Source organism: Motacilla alba, chromosome 20, assembly GCF_015832195.1.
Source record: "Motacilla alba alba isolate MOTALB_02 chromosome 20, Motacilla_alba_V1.0_pri, whole genome shotgun sequence".
Classification (NCBI taxonomy): domain Eukaryota; kingdom Metazoa; phylum Chordata; class Aves; order Passeriformes; family Motacillidae; genus Motacilla; species Motacilla alba.
The window spans coordinates 15,455,895-15,461,894 of record NC_052035.1 but is presented as its reverse complement, the minus strand read 5'-3'; the positions used below and the strand labels follow the sequence as shown (position 1 = coordinate 15,461,894).

The 6,000-nt window shown below is 50.1% G+C and overlaps 1 long non-coding RNA gene across 1 annotated transcript; it reads right to left on the bottom strand.

The window, feature by feature from the left end:
• Nucleotides 1-3,485: 3,485 nt before the first annotated feature.
• LOC119710338 lies at nt 3,486-4,365 on the bottom strand. The gene is made up of 5 exons (XR_005259538.1): nt 4,242-4,365; nt 4,123-4,163; nt 3,864-4,031; nt 3,699-3,780; nt 3,486-3,618 (listed from the first exon to the last, which is right to left on the bottom strand). It is a non-coding gene; the product is annotated as an uncharacterized LOC119710338 (long non-coding RNA).
• Between the last annotated feature and the right edge of the window lie 1,635 nt (nt 4,366-6,000).

Sequence of the window (6,000 nt, the reverse complement as noted above, 5' to 3'; positions counted from 1 at the left end):
ATAGCAAAGGTTTTTCCCCTTCTCCCAACTACTCGCCCAAACACTTAGCTTTTGGAAAATGAGCGAACAAAATCCATTGTTGGTCGGATGTGGACATCGAGACGTCCTCCACGTGTGCTTTGGTGTGGCCATTTCCAAACATTGCCTACAAACCTCCTCACGGTACCTAAGAGAAAACAGAAAAGGTGACTATTGCCCTCAAAATGAGTAATCCCCAGGACTCCTCCACACCACTGTCCCAGCTCACCTCAAATCTTGATTCGACTCCAGAGGCTGTCCCGAAGATACCTGCAAAAAGAAAAGTACACGCTTAGCATGCTGCTGCAGAACGCTCACCTATGAGTCATCCTGCCTAAACACCGACTCACCCGCTTGCCTCTGTTCCTTGGCACACCTAGGTCAGTGACAGCACCTGTAAGGAAACAAAGCAAAGAAGGATGCTGAGATACTGGGAAAACACAACCTCCCTGATCTGACAAGTATGCCACACCTATACCTAAAGCTTGTACCCACCTGGCATCGGGCATCCTTGCCAGGATAAGTTGCAAGTGGACCACCTAACAAAAAAAACAACAGTGGATGCTTAGAGTTGCACCAGAAATTGAGGCCTCAGCAATAACAAATGCTGGCATCTTTTGATCACTGCTCACCTTGCCCTCCTCAACTTGACTGCTGATACCTGGCTTGACTTCCTAAAAAAAAAAAAAAAAAAAAAGGCAATGAACAGTGCTGCAACAGAGACACCATTTACACTTCCCCTGCAAACACAAACCATGACTGACCTGCTCGGGGGAAACCACGAGCCCAGAATGGGGCGCTCTGCCAGGGATTTTATCCTTCTGCACCTGAAAGAAAGTTAGAGCAAAAGTCAAAGGGCTGCAGGATAACTTCAGTCAAAGGGCTGCAGGATAACTTCAGTCAAAGGGCTGCAGGATAACTTCACAGCTCCAAACATCCAGTGTCAATCTAGGAATACCATCTAGACTCCAACTACACCCCACACTACAAATCTCAAGTCTCCGGGACTTGTCCTATGGCACCAGGCTACGCAGCAGGGCAGAGTGGCTCCGGCACAAATATGTGCACACACCCGTGACACAGGACAAACAATAGGGACACAACAGGGACAGAAATCTCTTGGCAAGAGGAATGACTGCAAGGACCAAAAGAATGCAAAATGAGATGACTGAGGCGAGATCCACGGCGAGCTGATGAGGCTCAGAGAGCCCAGGAGAAAGAAGATGCTAACTGAAATATTTATTCCAAGAAACTGCAAAGATGGATGCCCAAGAATGCTGCGGTCAGAATCCTCTACCAATCCTCACATTCTTACAAGTCCTAATCCACCACAATGGATCCTTGTGCAGCGCAGCTGTCCATGCAGCTCAGAACAAGACCTGAAAAGACATCTGACCGGATGCTTCTAAAAAGAGTGGCAGTTCTGATGCCTGTCTGAGCTCCCGAGTCAAAAGTTCCCTGGCATCGCTGCCAGGCGAAAGAATGCAGAAATCACAGATGCGAAGAATGCTGCCAAGGTTTCTGACAGGCCCCTCAAAGGGCTAAGGAAAAAGACATGGAATACCAAAACAACACAGAATGCACAATAGACAAGTGACACGAGACACACCGGGACTGCTCTGCCCTGCGCACCTCAGTGCTGTGATCACAAGTGACACTTTCCCTTTCAGTGGCCTAAGGGCCACTTCTTCCACATCCCCGTCTCCAAAGCAGACTCAGAAACCCCTCCCAGTAAGTCCCAACCCAGCATCCCACTTTCATCCCCTCTGTGGGGCATGGCCCTTGACTTATCTCTCTCAGACATCCGAGGATGCCGATCCATGTCCGGTGTGAAGGAAGGCCGCCTCACAAGCTGGGAAGTTCCTGCTGTCACTGGGCCATTGTCTCTTAGATAGCTACATTAAAGAAAACCGAGCATCAATGCATGATCTGAGCAGCACGTCGGCCAAAACCTAACACGTCTGCTGCTCACCATTCTGCTGAGAATGCCCAGCTCCTCAGGCCACATGCTTTTGCTGCGCTCGGAGGCCACACCGTCGTTGCAGGGTATGCCTGGGTTAAGAGGAGACGAGGTGATGTGGCTTAGCTGAAACCTGAGCGGACCCTCGCTCCTCCTCCCTGCTTCCCCAACTCACCGCAACTCCATGGCTGTTGCCAAAGGCGACCCGGATGACACCTTTAAGTAAAAAAGGCAAAGGCTTCATCACTGAGTGTTGTAAGAATCCCAGAGGGCTCACGAGAGCAGCAAACGCGGTCCATCAGCCAGTGTGTGACGGGAGCTGGACATACGCCGAGTCAATTGCCTAAAGCACACAAACGAGAATGGAGGCTTAGAGTTGCACCAGAAAGTGAGACTTGAGCACTAGAAAGGCTTCATTCCAGTAGTCACTGCTCACCTTGCCCTCTTCAACTTGACTGCTGATAACTGGCTTTACTTCCTAAAAATAAAAACAAAGAACACTGCTGTAACAAAGTCACCATTTATGCTTCCTCTGCAGATACAAACAGTGACTGACCTGCTCAGGGGAACCTCCTAATCCAGGATGGGATGCTCTGCCATGGATTTTATCCTTCTGCATCTGAAAGAAAGTTAGGGCAAAAGTCAAAGGGCTGCAGGATAACTTCACAGCTCCAAACATCCAGTGTCAATCTAGGAATACCATCTAGACTCCAACTACACCCCACACTACAAATCTCAAGTCTCCGGGACTTGTCCTATGGCACCAGGCTACGCAGCAGGGCAGAGTGGCTCCGGCACAAATATGTGCACACACCCGTGACACAGGACGGGACGTGACAAACAATAGGGACACAACAGGGACAGAAATCTCTTGGCAAGAGGAATGACTGCAAGGACCAAAAGAACGCAAAATGAGATGACCGAGGCGAGATCCACGACGAGCTGATGAGGCTCAGAGAGCCCAGGAGAAAGAAGATGCTAACTGAAATATTTATTCCAAGAAACTGCAAAGATGGATGTCCGGGAAACCTACGGCCAGAATCCTCTACCAGTCCTCACATTCTTACAAGTCCTAATCCACCACAATGGATCCTTGTGCGGCACAGCTGTCCATGCAGCTCAGAACAAGACCTGAAAAGACATCTGACCGGATGCTTCTAAAGACAGATGCGATTCTGATGCCTGTCTGAGCTCCCGAGTCAAAAGTTTTATGGCACTGGTGCCAGGCCAAGGAACTCTGAGATCACAGATGCTAAGAATGATGCCTGGGTTTCTGACAGGCCCCTCAAAGGGCTAAGGTAAAACACATGAGACACCCAAACACACAGAATGCACAATAGACAAGTGACACGAGACACACCGGGACTGCTCTGCCCTGTGCACCTCAGTGCTGTGATCACAAGTGAAACTTTCCCTTTCAGTGGCCTAAGGGGCACTTCCTGCACATCCCCATCTCCAAAGCGGACTCAGAAACCCCTCCGGTGAGTCCCAATCCAGCATCCCACTTTCATCCCCTCTGCGGGTCGCAGCCCTCTACTCATCTCTCAGACAGGTGGGCATGCCAATCTGTGTCAGGTGCAAAAGAAAGCAGCCTCGCCATCTGAGCAGTCCCTGGTGGCACCAGGCTGTTGTATCTTGCTCTGCCAAGAGAAAGAAAACCAAACATCAGTGCACAAGCTTATCAGCACATCGGCCAAAACCTAACACGTCTGTTACTCACCACATTCTTAAGAATGCCAAAGGTCCTCGGGCCACACGCTTTGGCCGTGCTCAGAGGCTGACGCCATTGTCGCAGGGTCTGCCTAGATTAAGCAGAGACAACTTGATTTGGCATTGCTGAAACCTGAACGGACCCTCGCTCCTGCTCCCTACCTCCCCGACTCACCACAACTCCTTGGCCGGTCCTGATGGCTACCCAGATAGAATGGTGAAATAGAAAATTTAAAGGCTTCATCGCAGAGTCCTGTAATATTTCCACAAGGCCCACATGTGCAGGAAACCCAGTGCATTGGCCGGTGTGTGACGGGGGCTGGACATACGCCGAGTCAATTGCCTAAAGCAAACAAACGAGAATGGAGGCTTAGAGTTGCACCAGAAAGTGAGACTTGAGCAATAACTACTTCTGTACACTACTCAATGCTCACCTTGCCCACTCAGCCTCGACTGCTGCATCTGCCTTGACTTCCTAAAAATAAAGACAAAGAACAATGCTGTAATATAGTCACCATTTATGCTTCCTCTGCAGATACAAACAGTGACTGACCTGCTCAGGGGAACCCACGAGCCCGGGATGGGTTGCTCTGCCAAGGATATAATGCATCAGCACCTGAAAGAAAGTTAGGATATACGTCAAAGGGCTGCAGGATAACTCAACAGGTGGAAACATCTTTTGTCAATCTAGGAATACCATCTAGAGTCCAACTACACACCACATTACAAATCTCAAGTCCTTGGGACTTGTCCTATGGCACCAGGCTACGCAGCAGGGCAGAGTGGCTCCGGCACAAATATGTGCACACACCCGTGACACAGGACGGGACGTGACAAACAATAGGGACACAACAGGGACAGAAATCTCTTGGCAAGAGGAATGACTGCAAGGACCAAAAGAACGCAAAATGAGATGACCGAGGCGAGATCCACGACGAGCTGATGAGGCTCAGAGAGCCCAGGAGAAAGAAGATGCTAACTGAAATATTTATTCCAAGAAACTGCAAAGATGGATGTCCGGGAAACCTACGGCCAGAATCCTCTACCAGTCCTCACATTCTTACAAGTCCTAATCCACCACAATGGATCCTTGTGCGGCACAGCTGTCCATGCAGCTCAGAACAAGACCTGAAAAGACATCTGACCGGATGCTTCTAAAGACAGATGCGATTCTGATGCCTGTCTGAGCACCCGAGTCAAAAGTTCTATGGCACTGGTGCCAGGCCAAGGAACTCTGAGATCACAGATGCTAAGAATGATGCCTGGGTTTCTGACAGGCCCCTCAAAGGGCTAAGGTAAAACACATGAGACACCCAAACACACAGAATGCACAATAGACAAGTGACACGAGACACACCGGGACTGCTCTGCCCTGTGCACCTCAGTGCTGTGATCACAAGTGAAACTTTCCCTTTCAGTGGCCTAAGGGGCACTTCCTGCACATCCCCATCTCCAAAGCGGACTCAGAAACCCCTCCGGTGAGTCCCAACCCAGCATCCCACTTTCATCCCCTCTGCGGGTCGCAGCCCTCTACTCATCTCTCAGACAGGTGGGCATGCCAATCTGTGTCAGGTGCAAAAGAAAGCAGCCTCGCCATCTGAGCAGTCCCTGGTGGCACCAGGCTGTTGTATCTTGCTCTGCCAAGAGAAAGAAAACCAAACATCAGTGCACAAGCTTATCAGCACATCGGCCAAAACCTAACACGTCTGTTACTCACCATTCTGCTGAGAATGCCCAGCTCCTCAGGCCACATGCTTTTGCTGCGCTCGGAGGCCACACCGTCGTTGCAGGGTATGCCTGGGTTAAGAGGAGACGAGGTGATGTGGCTTAGCTGAAACCTGAGCGGACCCTCGCTCCTCCTCCCTGCTTCCCCAACTCACCGCAACTCCATGGCTGTTGCCAAAGGCGACCCGGATGACACCTTTAAGTAAAAAAGGCAAAGGCTTCATCACTGAGTGTTGTAAGAATCCCAGAGGGCTCACGAGAGCAGCAAACGCGGTCCATCAGCCAGTGTGTGACGGGAGCTGGACATACGCCGAGTCAATTGCCTAAAGCACACAAACGAGAATGGAGGCTTAGAGTTGCACCAGAAAGTGAGACTTGAGCACTAGAAAGGCTTCATTCCAGTAGTCACTGCTCACCTTGCCCTCTTCAACTTGACTGCTGATAACTGGCTTTACTTCCTAAAAATAAAAACAAAGAACACTGCTGTAACAAAGTCACCATTTATGCTTCCTCTGCAGATACAAACAGTGACTGACCTGCTCAGGGGAACCTCCTAATCCAGGATGGGATGCTCTGCCATGGATTTT